General features: G+C 41.3%; 1 protein-coding gene across 1 annotated transcript in view; it reads left to right on the plus strand.

Annotated features, from left to right (window-relative positions):
* Nucleotides 1–5,300: 5,300 nt before the first annotated feature.
* The window catches only part of pag1 (phosphoprotein membrane anchor with glycosphingolipid microdomains 1), a 102,618-nt gene continuing 89,128 nt past the window's right edge, over nucleotides 5,301–18,790 (plus strand). Inside the window, exon 1 of the mRNA XM_043689090.1 lies at nucleotides 5,301–5,440. The gene's annotated coding sequence lies outside the window, so the exon portion shown is untranslated. The remainder of the gene's footprint in view (nucleotides 5,441–18,790) is intronic.

Here is an 18,790-nt window from a genome sequence, read left to right on the forward strand (position 1 = left end):
GTTTAACTTGAGGGTGACCATGCCTTAGAGGAGCTAAGTGGCTGAAAAGGAGAGTTCTTCATGTCACCTTCAGTTGGCGAGGGAATTGAACTCATGGTTTTTGGCAGCATTCTGCATCGCAAACCAGCCGTCCTGCTAGTGGACCTCACTGACCTGCTAGTCAATATGCTGGACAGCTGGTTTGTGATGTTAAAAGAATGAGTTTAATTCACGTACAGAAAGAAAGTACCATGATGGACCCTCCTTACAGCAACTTGCCGTCCTGCTAGTGGACCTCACTGACCTGCTAGTCAATCTGCTGGACAGCTGGTTTGTGATGTTAAAAGAATGAGTTTAATTCACGTACTGAAAGAAAGTACCATGATGGACCCTCCTTACAGCAACTTGACATTTACAGTACAGTTTTGAGCACTTTTCTAAAACAAGATTTTGAGCATTTGTGTGAAGTAACTAGAAAGAGGACACTTTAAAAGAACAGATTAGTGTCATTAATGAGAATCTTGTGCAGCATTGCACAGCTGCAGAGTAAGATCAAGAAGAATTGTAACTGTGGACTTTCAAACCATAGTGTTATGACTTCAGCTGATGTTATTTCTGGACAAGTTCGATCCCAGACAGAAATCTGACATGACAGAACATATTTTGTTTTCTCTTTTGGTTTTAACAAGGTAGTCTCTAACTGAACAGTATGCATGCAATTCTGAAGATTTGATTTTAATGATGAAACAGAAGTTTATTATGCAAAAGAAATGGAGATAAAATGGAAACACATGGTAAATTATAATCCCATCAATCCCAAAAGCACTCCTTCACACCACTCACGCTTGAGAAAATTCCCTTCACTTTCACATCTATAAGCTTTAATTAACTGTGGCTTTAGTTTCCCATCTTAAGAATCTGCTTAACTCTTCCTTGAATCTTCATTCAGGTTAGCTCAGATTTCCTCAGGGTTGTAACCAGACATCGGGTCTGGAATTTACAAACTTAACTGTTCTATTGCTTTAAAATTAAAAATCACATAACCTCCGATTATAGTCCAACAGATTTAATTGGAAGCATTAGCTTTTGGAGCGCTGCTCCTTCATCAGGTGGTGTTCATCAACCACCTGATGAAGGAGCAGCGCTCCGATAGCTAGTGCTTCTAATTAAACCTGTTGGACTATAATCTGGTGTTGTGTGATTTTTTTTTCAAAATTTTGTATGACCCAGTTCAACACTGGCATCTCCAAATCAGTTCTATTTCTTTACCATCTTCAGTTCTGCTTTAGTTCTTAATCTCCTTTTGTCAGAAGCAACCCTTTAGCTTCAACCAAAAATTCTGTAAAATTACCAATCTTAAACCCCAGAAGTTTTATTCTAAGCTATGGGTATTTTCCCCCAGTCAACGGGAGTAGGTCAATCTCTCACATTGTGAACTGAGAGCCGAATGCACAACTGTTTATTTGTTCACTCATAAACTCTTGCAATGAAAACTCATGCCTCTCAGCAGGTATGGAAGCTACATCTCCATGAATTGTTTGTATGCAGTGGATAAAGGCTGGCAGCCTTTCACAACGTGTGAAATGCAGGATAAGTGAAGTGCCAACCTTTTGGAAAGCAATCTGTTGTCACACAGTGATAGCAGTCTCTGAGAGAAGTGTTTTGAGCAGCAGCGCCTCAATGGTTAAAAGCCTCTCAGACTCTCATTTTCATCAAAAACAGTCTCTTGCTGTGCACTCTCCTTGGTGACCTCACTGAATTGCTGACCAGTCAGGGACATAATGCCTGAGCTGTTAAATCCTGAACTGAGGATTAGAGTTCTTAATTGAGAAAGAATTGCAGGTCAAGATTTTAAGGTGTTTATTGTAACGAGTGAACAAATGATTTGTGAAAACAAACATAGACTAATAATAATGAGTGGGTAACACTCCAAACTAAAGCAAAGATAATTTCCCATTAATTATGTCGCTGAAATACTATGCATTTTACTTGTTACCATGCTCCCAGCAGATATGAAACATAGAAATATACAGCATGGAAGCAGACCCTTCAAACCCATCCAAGCTGACCAGATCTCCCAAATTAATCTAATTCCATTTGCCAGCTTTTGGCCGATATCCCTCTAATCACTCCCTATTCATAACCCAGATGCCTTTTAAATGCTGTAATTGCAACAGCCTACCATTTCCTCTGGCAGCTCATTCCATATACGCACCGTCCTCTGCATGAAAATGTTGCCCCTGAGGTCCCTTTTAAATCTTTCCCTTTTCAACTTCTACCTATGCCCTCTAGTTCTGTACTTACCCATCCCAGAGGAAAGAACTTGACTATTCACCCTATTTGCCCCTAATGATTTTATAAACCATGGCCTCTGACACTCCAGGGAAAATAGCTGCAGCCTATTCAGCCTCTCCCTCTAACCCTGGTAATATCCTTGTAAATCTTTTCTGAACCCTTTCAAGTTTAACAACATCTTTCCTATAGTAGGAAGACCAGAATTGAATGTAGTATTTCAAAAGTGGCCTGACTAATGTCCTGTGCAGCAGCAACATGACCTCCCAACTCTGATACAGAATGCACTGACCAATAAAGGAAAGTATATCAAATGCCTTCTTCAGTATCCTGTCTACTTTCGAGGAACTGTGAACCTGCACTCCAAGATCTCTGTGCAGCAACGCTCAGCAGGACCTTGTACTTAAGTGTAGAAGTCCTTTCCTGATTTGCCCTACCAAAATGTAGCATCTCACATTTATCTAAATTAAACTCCATCTGCCCTTTCTTGGCCCATTGGCCCATCTGATCAAAATCCCATTGTACTCTGAGGTAACCTTTGCTGTCCACAACACCTCCAAATTTAGTGTCATCTATAAACTTTCTAAGCTCCTCCTATATAAATGATTTGGATATGAATATAAATATTGAAAAGCAGTGGACCCACCACTGATCCTTGTGGCACATTGCTGCTTACAGTCCTCCATTCTAAAATGCAACCCTCCACCACCTTCCTGTGCAACCTACCGTCGAGCTAATTCTATGTGCAATGGCTAGTTCTTCCTGTATTCCATGTGATTTTAATGTCATTAACCAGTCCACTGTGAGGAACCTTGTCAAATGCCTTACTGAAGTCCATCGCTTTGCCTTCATCAATCCTCTTCATCACTTCTTCAAAAACTTAATTAAATTAATGAGACATGATTTCCACACACAAAGCCATGTTGACTATCTGTAATCAGTCCTTGCCTTTCCAAATATGTGTAAAACCTGTCCCTCTGGATTCCCTCCAGCAAATTGCCCACCACCGATGTCAGGCTCATCGATCTATAGTTCCCTGATTTCTTTTTCTTAAAGAAATCCACCGCATTAGCCTACCTCCAGTCTTCCAGCACCTCACCTGTGGCTATCAATGATACAAATATCTCAGCAACCACTTCCCTAGCTTCCCACAAAGTTCTAGGGTACACCTGAATTAGGTCCTGGGGGTTTAATCCACCTTTTATGCATTGTAACCATCTAGCACCACCACCTCTGTAATATGAACACTTTTCAAGATGTCACCATTTATTTCACCAAGTTGTCTAGCTTCCATATTCTTCTCCATAGTAAATACTGATGCAAAATACTTGTTTTGTATCTCCCCATCTCCTGTGGTTCCAAACTTAGGCAGCCTTGCTGATCTTTAAGGGGCCCTATTCTCTCCCTAGATCCCTTTTGTCTTTACTGTATTTGTCGAATCCCTTTTGATTCTCCTTAACTCTATTTGCCAAGGCTATCTCACGTCCCATTTTTGCCCTCCTGATTTCCTTCTTAAGTATACTCCTCTTGCCCTTACACTCCTTTAGGGATTCACTTGATCACTGCTGTCTATACTTGCTTTTTCTTGACCAGGACCTCAATTTCTCCAGCATTCTGTCCACCTACCAGCCTTGCCCGAGCAGAAACATACCGTCTCCGGATTCGCGTTACCTCTTTGTTTTGTTTTGAAGGCTTCCTAGTTTCCATCTATTCCTTTACCTGCGAATATCTCTTGAAGATTAAGCTCCGTTCTCCTCTCAGTTTTTCAGAAGGCTCTGTTCCTCAGTAGGGTGAGTTGTCCAGTGTCTTTGAAAGTATTAAGCTCCGTTTTCTGAATATCTGCAAACCAATTTTCAGCACCCAGGCCCATTCTGGCAATTCCTTGAGCTTTAAATCTCTAAGTCCCTTCTCTTCAAACAGTGAACCAATTCTCACCAATATCCTGCTTGGTGGCTACGATAGAAAGATTTTCCTCTACTTTTCACAGTTGAATTTCCATTTCCTTGTCTCAGTCTCAATATCTGTGTCCAGAAAACCAGTTGCCTCTTTTGTTTCATGGTATGAAAACACTAACTTCATTTTCTACTGATTTTGGTTACAGATCACATGCATCTGCAGATTTGGTACGATCTTACAAACCCACTCTTGTCCCTCTATCAAAGAGACATAATCATCTTAAAGTATCACATTTGTAATACTTATCACTGACTCTCTAACTAGAACAAATAGCCTTTCACTAGTTACCATGTGAAAAGTATTGCCATTTTAGCAATATTTGTTTAAATCTTCCTACTGTTTCTATGCTCCTGTGGTCCTAGTCAGAGTATAAGTATAGCAAGTTACTAGTATATAGTGCCTTACATAAGTGGTTTGCAATGAATTGAAATATTCTTCGTTGAAAGCAAATACTGTCCAGACTGAAATCTGAAATACAAACAGAAAATGCTGGATAAACTTGGCAGTTTTGACGCAGGTTTCTCCTCCTCAGATGCCTACCAGACATGCTGAGTTTGTAAAGCGTGTTTTGTTTTTATTTAAGTATTTTTAATTACAGTTCTAAGGGAATACAGATGCATGATTTTTGTATAGCAAAATTCCATAGGAACAATGAGATAAATCACCCATGAAAGCTTTTTGGTAATGTTTAAGAAATAAATGCTAGTCAGGGGACCAGAACATTTTCTAGCTCTTGACATCTGTTAAGAGATTGTTTATGTCTGTCTGAGACCAGATTGAGCCAGTTTGATGCCTCCTTGTAAAGATGGTACTAGGTCAGTATTGCAGTGAAACATTAAAGGAAATAAAAGCAGGCTGGTATATGCTGATGGCAGCCTAAGGTGTTTTACAGTTAATTAAACATTTCTGAAGTGCAGTCATATTGTAATGTTGATATGTCGAGTATGCCAAATCCTTTTAATCCACACCGTTCTGACTCAGCGGTGGGAGTGCTACCATTAAGTCAAAGTTGAACTTGTAGACCCTGTATCTTAATCGTGCCAATGTATTCCAATATTGTGTTTCAGTTGCCAAAATGAAAGCAGACCATAGACTACTGGCTTGCGTGCATCACTTCCAATCCTTATTCAGTTCAAGCAACACTCTAGACAATTTGCATATCATGTGCACTCATGAACAGTTGAGTTTCTGGGAATAACGATATAGCCAAAAAGTAGGAAATCAATTTTTACATCAGTAGCAGTTTCAAGGAGTTGATATTCACTGTCTCCCATTATCTCGTTGTCAGAGTTACCAATTCAGAGATTTGTTTCTGCTAATAGTGCTGCCAAGAATGATATAAAAGGGATGTAGTGTGCACCAGTGAAGCAATGATCTTGACCATGTGTATTGATGATATGCAGTTATGAGGAGTTAAACAGCTGTCTTCAATGATGTGCTATTCTGTAATTCCATCCATGAGCAGGTTTGCATCAGGCTGAATTTGACTTCTGTGGTACATGAATGGTAAATACAAAGGGTTTTGGAATTTTGACCAAGAATTGCGAGTTGCCTTTTACAACATTAGCCAATACTCAAGGACAGGTCTGACGAGCAGTCAAAAGGGAAGAACTGCAGGTGCTGAAAACCTGCAATAATGAAAGGAAGGGCTGGAAATATTTACATATCTGGCAGCGTCTGTGGCAAGATAAATAGTTGGAGTTTCAACCAGATGGCCTTTCATCAAATAAAAGGTCATCAACTGTAATGCCAGGTGAGATTTTGCTGGGGTGGTCGAAGTCCTGTTGTCAGGTGGTCATCACCTTTTGGGAAGGAAGACAGACTTTCCCATGCTGTTGTCAGGAGGGAGCAAATAAGAGCCAGCACTCTAGGAGGCAGCTAGTTAAGGAAGGTAGATAGTCTTCTGACTGGGGCAGCCTAACAGCTTTAGCAACTCAGCAGCGCCAATGTAAGGGGTGGCCATTTCGGGTAAGTGTTAAATCTTTTGCATGGCAAGCAGGTAAGGCCTGGAGAATGGAGCCAAAACTTGTCCAGTCCAATCTTAGGCTGCAGAGGTATCATTTGCTACCATTAATGCCCTTCATATATCATGGGGGCTATTGTTCCAATGGCTGCCTCAGGAAACCAAGCATCAACGCAGCTGCAAACATTCCAACATGACATGACATTGCTTCACCAATGGCACAATCCCAGCAGCCAAGAAAAATCATGCTTAATTGAACTGTTATTTATTCAAAATGGCCTCCATCTTCCAGTCAACAGTCAGCCAGTTGGTGCCATTTCCATTGATGGGAAGCATTCTGACAAAGGGACTTAGAGAGAGATATTTAGATGCATTTTACCTGTTTCCCTGCCATCTTCCTGGAAAAAACATTGGTAACATTCTGCACATTAACCCTGCTTCTCTCCACAGATGTTGTGCTGCTCTACTTTCAATTTTTATAACTTAATATCTGTGCTTTTGTCATAGCATAAGCCTGAATTTTGAAGCAAGCTTCATTTAAGGAAGCTTTCCATGCCTTCTGAAAATTCATATATGCTACGTCTTCAGTATTTCTTTTGTCCAATTGGTCACTTTGTCAAAAAAAATCACATCCATGCTGATTGAGTTTTAAGATCCCAAGTGTTAACTTTGTGCCAATTTTGAATTACAGAAAGTTATCCCTTATTGACTATTAATAGTTGTATTAACTGGTCTACAACTGCACAATTTTTCTTTACTTCCTTTGAAAAAATTTATGAATACTCTAATTATTTTAGTTTTAATGCCCTTCCAGTTATAAACACAGCGTAATGCTTTTTACTTTTCGGTCCATATTGTATTAATTTGGCAATCCTCGCACTTCAGTCTTTTTGGCGTTGTGCACACATATCAAAATATCAGTAACATGTTCTGAGTAAAAACTGCAAGTAGAATGACTGACAGAAAATACCTCCCTATAGAAGAGAGAGGTTTTAAACAAGACATGAGGGGCAAATTTGTTATACAGAGGGTGGTTCACGTGTGGAATGAAATTCCTGAGGAACTGATGGATGTGAGTACAATTAAATGTTTAAAAGACATTTTGGTAAGTACAAGAATGGGAAAGGTTTGGAGGGATTTGGGCCTGGAGCAGGCAGGTGGGACTAGTTTAGTTTAGGATTATGATCGGCATGGACTGGTTGGACCGAAGAGTCTGTTTCCATGCTGTATGATCCTATGACTCTGTTTTTGAATCCTGCTATTATTTCTAAAGTCGAATTTATCAAAATATTAAAATTAAAAATGAATTCAATTATTTTGCATCTTAGATTTGTTGAAGTAACATAGTTATGTTTGTTCACACTCAGAATTCAGTTCAGAATTCAAAATAAGCAAGAATCTAATTGCTGTCCATATGAAAATGCTGTCACGGTTCTGTAACTTGTTTGTTTATCTTTTATTCTTTTTCTAATCTATTTCAAAATTAATCAATCTGAAAACGAAGCTATATATTTAAGAGTACAGTTAAGAATGTGTGGACATCAAAAGCACGCATCAACTGAAGCTGCAAATAAATCACTGACAAAAAGAAACATTTTAATGAGGTTTTATTTACACAATGTAAGTGGTGTGAATGCTGACTGGATTGAAAGACAAAAATAAAATTTAATTCATTTAGAAATAAAGAGCCTAGTTCAGTTAATGTAGTTTTGGTAGAATACCTCTTCTATGACATGTAAATGATGAACTGTAAATTTGTCATTTAGCTCTCCTTTTTTAGCTTATTAAATGTTACAGTTTCAAAATATGTAATAGCAAAGCTTTACTTTTAAACAAGATCAAAGGTTAGCTTATTTGACATTTATTGCTGAAACCATTGCTCTCGTACTCTGTCTCTGTCTGTCTCTGTCTGTCTGTCTGTCTCTCTCTCTCTCTCTCTCTCTCTCTCTCTCTCTGTCTCTCTCTTTTCACCCCCCCACCCTTATCTGTCGAAGCAACTTATTTTTATGTATCATTACTGGTGAGCAACCTAAGATGGCTGCTATTGCCATGTGACCTTTGGGAAAAGCCAAGTGATTTTCTATTTACGGCACTGGCACTTCTAAACCAGCCCTTTTCCTACCTGTGGTTCTTTGCTGCTTTTCTGGTCAATTCCAAATCTACACCCTCACCGTGACTCATTATGAAACTTTATCACATGGTTGAGGCTGCAGTGAAACATAAATTCATTGAGCTTTGTCTTTTGTCTTCTAATCTGCAAAGGATATCCACCTAAAGGGATTCTGTTCTGCCCTGTGAAGTTTATTATTTTTTGTTTCACCACTATCTGTACCTATATTTTTCATGCTTCTTCTTGAGTTAATATATTAATTAGCATGTTTCTTTCAAACAGGGCTGCGGCGTGTTTTTTTGTGCTTTACATACTTTAGATTAGATTAGATTACATTACAGAGAGTGGAAACAGGCCCTTCGGCCCAACAAGTCCACACCGACCCGCCGAAGCGCAACCCATCCATACCCCCACATTTACCCCTTACCTAACACTTGACCTAAGACACAATTAATTTTCCTTCTCAGGTGCCAGCATGATGGTATCTCAATTTTTAAAAAAAAATTTCCTTTCAAAAACAGACTTTGATGAAGATGGCTGCCAAAGGGTCTAGGTATCTTTTACAACTTCTTCAAACAGAGTAACTCTCCAACTAAAACTTCCAGATAGATTTTTGAAAAAAGAAAAATTTGGTCATGGGTGTAATACCGGAGGCTGGTATCCCATCACCCATTATTTACAGGTGGAGAGTCCTTGACATTAATCCTGCTCCTTCTTTGTGAACAAAATCTCTGACACTCCTGATTAGAGCTGTCGGCCAGGTCTCCCTGACAGACCAGACTAACAGCCCCAATCAGGGAACTCCATATGAGGTCCACCTGGCTGACCTTGTTTAAATCACTGCATTCATCCCCCTCTGAGTTCGAGGTCATAAGCTGGTTCTTTTTTTTTTGTAGGCCCTCCTGGGGCATTTTAGTACTGAGTCAGGTTTCTCCAACTCTGCCTCTGATACAGCTGGTGTGTCATGCACAGTAGCTCACCTCTTGTGCCTAGAGCATCTCAGACGAAACTCAATCCTCTTCGGGTGGCAAAGGTGTGAAAGCAGCAACATCTGCCAAGACCATCTCAGATTGCAAAGTATCTTCAACACTCGACAGAAAAGGAGACTCCTGGGTTCTGGAAAGGCTGTGGACGAGCTGGGCATGTTTTGCTCCTAAAGTTTGCAGCTTTTATCTGCTCCACAATGCTGGTTCAGGACCTTTGCACCTACCTGAACCACACCTTGCATCAACCATGACCCTTACCCATGCAGCGCCATTCTCATAATTCCTGCGTCAAACTTCATCCTCTGAAGTAAACTGTCCCTCTCACTTAGTGGAGTCTTCTGTCTGGTGTTCCTGATGCCATATCACCCTCACCCAGGTCTGGTAAGATCTGATTTAACCTGGTGTGGCACCTTCTCCCCATTAGCAACTCTGCTGGAGCTAGCCCTATAGTTACATGAAGGATGGTCCTATAATCAAATAGGAGCTGAGACCATTTAATGTCTAGTGAAGCTCTGGGCTGTTTCTTTAATCCTGCCTTTATTATGGCAGGATTAATAACTCTGGCAGAAGGTGTCTTCTCTCAATCCAGGCCCAACAGTGCTGTGGCTTCTAGAAGCCTGGTATGGTGGAATTGGCTTGACACCGTCGAGATGATCTCCTGGTGTGGCGGACATGTCCAAGAGGCGTGGTCTTGACCGAGCTTGGAAGTCTTTGACAGTTTCCAGGTGTTCCAGCCACCTAACGTGAAGGTCTAGTCCCGGCATAGACATTTCATCTCGGTGTGGTGATGTGGCCACAGCCCACGTTCCCAGTGTACCTTGAGCCCAAGAGCCATTAATAAAACTCTGATGAATTTTTATTTCTTTTTCATTTTTTTATGACTTCTGTCATTAATTCAGGCGCTGTGGTATGGTGACTTGTAAAACCTTTCACTATTTTTTTGTAAAAATACACATAATAAATTTCTGTACTGTCCTGTTCTATGATGGATGGTATGGATCTGTCGTTATATGTCAAATACCACTTGACTTTAGGAAATAGTCCAATTCCCTGCTGGTAAATGGTGGCCCATTCTGTGGTTAACTTTTCTGGTAGTTCGTGTATTGCAAAAAAAATGCATGCAGTTTTTTTCTATCATCGTCCTCATGTTTGATGAATGAACTCAATGCAAGTCCAGCCAGTTTGAGTGGGTGTCCACAATGGCTAGTAACATTGAGCCCATGAAAGGACCTGCACAGCCAGCATGTGACCAAGTCCAAGGTTCACCTGGCCTTTCCCAGAAATGTGGGGAGCTGCTGGAGGTAGTGTTTGTTCTTGTTGGCACTCTGGGCACTGCCCCACTAATGCAATTATGCTTATATCCAATCCTAGCCCCGGACATAACTTCTTGCCAACATCTTCATTTTGGGTATCCCTGGATGACCCTGATGGACTTTAGTCAGTATCTGGCAGCACACCTTTGCTTGGGACAATCAATCTTGCTTCCCCAAAATAATATGCTGTCCTCCACACTAAACATCCACTAACTTGATCAAATTTTTTGAGGAGGAGACAAAGATAATTGACAGAAAAGCCATTGATGCCGTCTACATGGACTTCAGCAAAAGTTTGACAAGGTCCCTCATGGAAGGCTGTACATAAGGTGCGATCACATGGCATCAGGGATCAACTAGCAGATACAGAACTGCCTTAGTCATAGGAGACAGAGGGTAGCGGAGGAAGGATGCTTTTCGGAATGGAGGGTTGTGACTAGTGGTGTTCCATAGGGATCAGTGTTGGGACTTCTGCCATTCCTGATCTACATAAATGATTTGGAGGAAAAGGTAGCTGGTCTAATTAGTAAGTTTGCGGACAATACAAAGTGAGGAGGATTGTCAGAGGATACAACAAGCTATAGATCAGTTGGCGGCATGGGTAGAAAAATTACAGATGGAGTTTAATCCAGACGAATATGAGATATTTCATTTTGGAAGGTCAAATACAGATGGAAATTATACAGTTCATGGCAGAAACCTTAGGGATATTGATATGCGGAGAGATTTGGGTGTGCAGGTCCATAGATCACTGAAAGTGACAGTGCAGGTAGATAAGTTAGTAAGAAAGGTCTATGATATGCTTGCTTTCGTTGGATGGGGCATTGAGTATAAGGATAGATAGATTATGCTGCAGCTTTATAGAACTTTAGTTAGGCTGCGCTTGGAATATTGTGTATAGTTCTGGCCACCACACTACCAGAATGATTGGATGCTTTGGAGAAGGTATAGAAAATGTTTACCAGGATCTTGCCTGAGGGATTTTAGCTGTGAAGAAAGTTTTTGGATAGACTGGGTTTGTTCTCATTGGAACAAATGAAGTTGAGGGGCGACCTATTAGAAGTTTATATGATAATGTGAATGGCCTGGATAGAGTGGAAAGTATGAGACCTTTTCCCAAGATAGAGAGGTCAATTACTAGGGGACACATGTTCAAAGGTGCAGGGGAGGAAGTTTTGCACACAGGGTGGTGAGTGCCTGGAATGCAATGCCAGAGGAGATGGTTGAAGCAGACATAATAACAGCATTCAAGAAGCACCTGGAAGAATACATGAATTGGAAGGATATGGATCCTGTAAGTGAAGACAATTTTAACATGGAACGGCAAGATGTGTTGGCATACTCTTGGAGGACTGAAGGGCCTGTTCCTGTGCTGTATTGTTCTTTGTACTGTGTTCCAGTCTCTCTCTGGGTCCAAAAAGGTTTCAATTCTGGTTGGCCCTTCGCTTTCCCACATCACTACCAGCTGTTTCAGTTTTACAAGAACAGGACCTTTCTGTCTCCAAAGTGTGGTATTATCAGGTGTGTCTGGAAAATTTAAAACAATTACAGACTTTTCAAGTAACAGTACCACCATTGGTGTATCTGCTGGTGGGAGGCAGCATTTGCTACTTAGCCTCCTGGACGGTGTTCCAACTTCTAATTATACACACTTGGAGCTCACTGCTGAATTCAGCCCGAAGCTATGGGAGGCACTGTCTTGCCCTCTTTAAACAGACCTAGCAGGTGTTTATGGTCTGTTATTAGTACAAATTTATGTCTGTAAAGATATTGATGGAACATCCTGATTCCAAATATGACTGTCAAATCTTCCTTCTCTATCTGAGCACATTTTATGTTCTGCATTAGCCAAAAGTCCTGGATTCGTATGCTATTAGGTGATCCCCTCCAGTCAGCCACCGATGAGTTAATTCTACCCCGATGCCATACGGGGAGGCGTTGCATGTCAACATTGGATCTTACTTGGGATCATAGTGTGCCAACTCCTTCCTGGATGAAAGCTGTTTCTTCACTTCCCTGAAAGCGATAGCTTGGCTTTGCGACCATTTCCAAGGCTGACCCTCTTCAAAGAGTTGATGCTAAGGTGCCAGGATAGAGGCCAGGTTATGTATGAACTTGCCATAATTCACCAGCCCAAGAAATGATGTAAGCTCCGGTACAGACATGGAACCAGGACACCTTAGATTGCCCTCACTTTATCTTCCAGCGGGTGTAGCCCATTCTTGTTGACTCTTGGTAGGTCACCTGGGGTGCCTGGATCACAAATATTTCCCTAATACACCCACTTGGGGAAACTTCTAAGGACAATGTCCAAGTTCTTAAGTGCTCCTTATTGGTCTTCCCTGTTATTAGCATGTCACCTCGCCAAATGGCAGCCTCGAGTGGACTTTGTAAAATGTTCTCCATCGTACACTGAAAAAATGCACAGACTGACGATACTCCAAATACAGTCTCGTATATTGGTACAAACCTTTGTGTATTAATTGTAGCAGGCTTTTGGGAATTCTCATCGAATTGCAATTGCAGGTACACATGGCTCATGTCCAGCTTTGTGAAGGACAGCCCCCTGCCAGCTTTGCATATATATCCTCCATGCGAGGCATTTATCTAGACGTGAAAAGCAGTTTACCACTTGTTTAAAATCCCCACTGAGGCGAACTGACCTGTCGGGCTTCACAATCGGTACAACTGGTGTTGCCCATTCCACAAACTGGACTGGTTTGATTATTCCTTTTCTTTCTAGCCTCCAGATTACTGTCTCTATTTTTGCCCATAAGGCAAATGACACTGGGCGGGCCTGCAGAATCATTGAATTGCTTCCTGGTCAATATGCAACGTGGCCTTGGCACCTTTGATAGTTCCTCGACCTTCTTGAAAAGCCTCCAGGAAGCCATTTTCTAAAGGAAACCTGTTAAGCCAATCTAGGTAGATCTTTCTGGACCAATTTTGTCCTGTCAAACTTGGGCCCAAGTCTTTCAACACAGTCAGTAGTAACTGAACCAGCTGCTTCTCATAAGAGGGTGTAGCTGAATTTGGACTTTTTGATCTGTAAAGGTTCCCCAGGATAGGTTCTGCTAAAAAGTGGATGCAGGAACAATTCCTGTGGCAAATCACTGGTCACAGTCCTCCAGTCCGAAAAACAACCTCCACTACACCCTCTGTCTCCTACCATAAAGCCAATTTTGTATCATATTGACAAGCTCACCCTGAATCCAATGTGATCCAACTTCACTAATTAGTCTGCCATGCAGAACCTTATCAAAGGTTTTAGTAAAGTCCAAGTAAACAACTGCTCTGCCCTGATCAATCTTTTTGGTTACTTCCTCAAAAATCTCAACCAAGTTTGAGAGGCACAATTTCCTATGCACAAAGCCATGCTGACTGCACCTAATTGTTCCTTGCCCCTCCAAATGCTTGCAAATCCTATCTTTCAGAATCACTTCCAACAACTTACCCACCACTAATGTCAGATTTACAGGTCTGTAGTTCAAAGGCTTCTCCTGACCCATCTTTCTGAAATAAAGGCACTACAGTAGCCACTTGCCAGTCCTCCAGCACCTCACCCATGATCATAGGTGATGCAAATATTTCTGCTAGGGGCCTTGGAAATTCCAACCTGATTTCTCTCAACGTCATGGGATACACTCAAATCCCCTCTGAATCTCCTGCCCCTTACCCCAAAACTATGCCCCCTTGTGATTAACCCCTCAGCCAAGGGACGGGCCTGTTCACTCTGTTCTCTATTCACTCTGTCCGTACCCCTCATAATCTTATACACCTCAACCATGTCACCCCTCAGTCTTCTCTGCTCGAAAGAAAACAATCCAAGCCTATCTAGTCTTACCTCATATCTCAATTTCTCCATCCTTGGCAACAGCATGGTGAACCTCCCTCTGTACTCCCTCTAGTGCCATCACATCCTTCCTGTAGTGAGGTGACCAGAACTGCACACAGTACTGCAGCTGTGATCTAAGCAATGCTCTGTTTAACTCCAACATTACCTCCTTGCTCCTAGACTCTATGCCATGACTGATGAAAACAACTGTCTCCTATTCCTCCTTAACTATCTTCTTCACTTGCTCTGATTTCAGGGATTGGTGAATAATTGTCTCAAGACCCCTCTGTTCCTTAAAGTTACCCAGTGTCCTGCCATTCATTAAATACTCCCTCCTCTTGTTTCTTCTTCCAAAGTGCATCACTTCACACTTATCAGGGTTAAATACCATCTACTACTGGTCTGCCCACCTGACCAGCCAATCTATATCTTCCTGTGACCTACAACCATCTTCTTTGCTATTAACAACTCTACCAATCCTGGTATTATCTACAAATTTGTTTAACACTATTTCCCCCCCCCCATTTTCATCTACATCATTTATGTATATAACAAACAATAAGGGTCCCACTACTGATCCTTGTGGTACACTGCTAGACACCAACCTCTAGTCATTCAAACAGGCTTCTACCACTACCCTTTGTGTCCTTTACTAAACATGTTTTTGATCCATCTTGCCAAGTTTCCCTCCATTCCATGTGCTTTAACCATTTCAATCAGTCTCCTATGTGAGACCTTGTCAAAAGCTTTGCTAAAATCAATAGAAAATCCATCAACTGAACTTTCTTCATCCACACACTTCATCACATTTTCAGAAAATTCTAACAAATTAGTTAGACATTACCTCCCTCTGACAAGGCCATGCTGAATATCCCTGATTAACCTGTGCCTTTCCAAGTGGATATTAATTCGCTCCTTCAGAATGTTTTCCAATAGTTTCCTTACCACTGACGTGAAACTCACTAGTTTATAATTTCCTGGTTCATCATTACTCCCCTTCTTGTAAAATGGAACCACATTTGCCATTCTCCAATCCTCTGCACTTATCCTGTGGCCAGAGAGGAATTAAAAATTTGTCATTGCCCTTGCAATTTCCTGCCTTGCCTCCCACAGCAGAGGCAATTCATCCGGGCCACGGGACTTTTGTGTTTTTAAGCCCAAAAAAACTCTCAATACCTCCCCATTTCCTATGTCAAACTGTGCAAGTTCCCCAAAATCCCTTTTCCTAAATTCTGTACCTTCGTTCTCCTTTTCCAGAGTGAAGACTGAAGTGAAATATTCATTCAACACCCTTTTCAATATCTTGCAACTTCACACACAGATTGCCCCCTTGTCCCTAATGGGCCTTTCTCTTTCCCTGGTTAATCTCTTTCCTTTAATGTACAGGTAGTTCTTCTATAATGCAACGGTTGTGTTGTTATGCAACCCTGCATTATAGAAAAATCACATTTACAAACAAAGCTTAAAGTGTTGCCGATATAATCATGTTACAGCCAACACATGTTTTAGAAGTTTGTGCTTTAGAAACAGTGTCCCCAATTCATCAATCGTGTTAATAAAATACATGTTATAGCAGAATGACTTGTATTTATAAAATATCTTAGGATTCACTCATCCTATTCACAAGTCCTTTCGCATGGGGACTTCCAAGATATCATCTCTCTTCATTGCAGTAATTGATGCTTGAATTAAAAGTGCTCTACCAGCAACCTTTTTACACCCTTCTCTATCTCACCTAAAGATCCTATATCATGGAATATTGAGTTGCCAGTCCAGCCCTTCCCTCGACCATGTTTCTGTGATTGCAATAGGAACATAGTTCTATGTTTTAATCCATGCTATCTATTCAGTCATCAATCGTATCTATTACACTCCTAACATTAAAGACCATCCAGTCTTGTCTTATTGTCTTGATACTCTGCATAGCTGAACTCACTGTGACTTGCTTCCTTTGCTGTAGCATTGTCTGTTTCTTCAATATTCTGTGTCCCCTCCTGCTGCCAGACGACTTTAAACTCCTCCCAACAACACAATCAAATCTACCTGCAAGGATGTTGATCCCAGCATGGTTCAGGTGCAGGCCATCCCATTTGTACATGGTCCACCTGCCCCAGAAACAGTCCCAATGATCCAAGAATCTAAAGCCCTCCCCCTTGCACCAATTCTTGAGCTATCCATCAACCGTGACTGCCTCTCTAAATGTGCTATCCACGTAATTCTCAGCCTCATGTCTTTAACCACTGCTTGAGCTCCAATACTCTGACCTCCAGCCTCTGCCCTTGGGAGTACTTCCTACACCTGTGGCCATCTAGGACATTGGAAGTGTCCAGGACTCCCCACATATGTCACGTTACAAATTCTACTTGGCTAGCCTCTCCTAACATCTCCTAAATTTACGATCAATGCCTTGGACTAGAAGTTATTAGACTTATTTTGTTAGACTTCCTACTCTGTGTCACTAAGGTTATGAAAATGTTAACTTATAACTAAGCTTCCGCTGCACTAAATCTACAGGATAAGAAAGCGTAATTGTCAGGTGCCCAGTACTCACTAACCTGGAGCCTTTCTCACCTTCTGACATCAACCAGAGCCACACTGAAGATTCCCGCAGTGTTCCTGCAGCTTCCCGGATACTGTGTTCCCGCCTCCCGGCTATTGCTGCTCTGAGCTAGGTGCCGTGTAAAGACACACATCAACACATCAATACTAAATAATGAAGCATCTAAAGCAGGGAGGAAATGAACACAATAACTATAACTAGAGAGTAGTATTAGGATACTTAATGGAGTTAAATGTCGTTAAGTTCCCTGAAACTGAGGGCTTGCATCTTAGGATTCTAAAGGAAATAAGGTCCAGTGATAGATGAATACACCGGTAGTAACCTTCTGGAAATCTAGATTCTGGAAAATTCCCAGAAGATTAGAAATTACCCTCTTATTCAAAAAAGCCGGGGGAGACCAAACAGGTTGGTTAGTTTAACATCTGTTGTTAGCAAAGAGTTGGAGTCTATTATAAAGGATGGAATAGGAAAGCATTTAAAATATGTAATGTGGTCAAGCAGAGTTAGCGTGGCTTCACGGAGGGAAAAGCATGACTAACAATTTTTTTACAGTCCTTGTGAGGAGGTATAATGTAGGTTAGATAAAAGGGACCCAGTAGATATAACATATTTGGATTTCTAAAAGGTGTTCAATAAGGTTTCACACATAAAACTATTAAATAAGATAAGAGCCCATTGGTATTAGGATAGTAGATTGGTATTGATGCAGTTTTGGCTAATTAATAGGAAACAACATCGGGATAAAGTGGCAATCTGTAACTAATGGGATAGCCACAGGGATCAGCGCTGGGGCTACAGTTATTTGCAATATGTATTAATGACTTGGATGAGGAAAGTCAGTGTTCTTTGGCCAAGTTTACAGTCATCAGAAAAATAGCTGGGAAGGTATGTGATGAGGATGATACAATGCACAACATGGGGCTTAAGACTGGTTAAGTGAGTTGACAAAACCTGACAAATATAATAGTGTTGGAAAACATGAAGTAATGTGCTTTGACAGAAAGAATAGAAGTGATTTGTTATTCAAATAGACTGCAGGAGGCTGCAGCACAGAGGTGTTTGTCAATCCTTGTGCATGAGTCATGAAAAGCTAGTATCTGGCTCAACAAGTAATAAGGAAGTCATGATGAAGAGCATATGTTCGCAATATTGATTCTCCTGCTCCTCGGATGCTGCCTGACTGGCTGTGCTTTTCCAGTGCCATACTTTTTGACTCTGATCTCCAGCAATCTGCAGTCCTCACTTCCTTTTAGGTAATAAGGAAGGCAGATGGACTGTTGGCCTTTCTTTCAAAATGAATGGACTATTAAAATAGAGAGGGCGTGCCAAAACTTTACAAGACAATAATTAGACCACACCTGGAATACCGTTAACACTATTGATCCTGTTATTGTAGAAAAGATACTGGCATTGGAGACCGTCCAGAACAAGTTCACTACATTGATTCAGAATATGGAGGGTTTTTGTTATGAGGAGTGGTTGAGTAGATTGGCCTTGTATTCTGGATTAGTGGTGCTGGAAGAGCACAGCAGTTCAGGCAGCATCCAAGGAGCTTCAAAATCGGGTTTCGGGCAAAAGCCCTTCAGGAATAAAGGCAGTGAGTCTGGAGCGTGGAGAGATAAGCTAGAGGAAGGTGGGGGTGGGGAGAAAGTAGCATAGAGTACAATGGGTGAGTGGGGGAGGGGATGAAAGTGATAGGTCAGGGAGGAGAGGGTGGAGTGGATAGGTGGAAAAGGAGATAGGCAGGTAGGACAAGTCCGAACAAGTCATGGGGACAGTGCTGAGCTGGAAGTTTA

This window comes from Chiloscyllium plagiosum, chromosome 4, assembly GCF_004010195.1.
Source record: "Chiloscyllium plagiosum isolate BGI_BamShark_2017 chromosome 4, ASM401019v2, whole genome shotgun sequence".
Taxonomy (NCBI): domain Eukaryota; kingdom Metazoa; phylum Chordata; class Chondrichthyes; order Orectolobiformes; family Hemiscylliidae; genus Chiloscyllium; species Chiloscyllium plagiosum.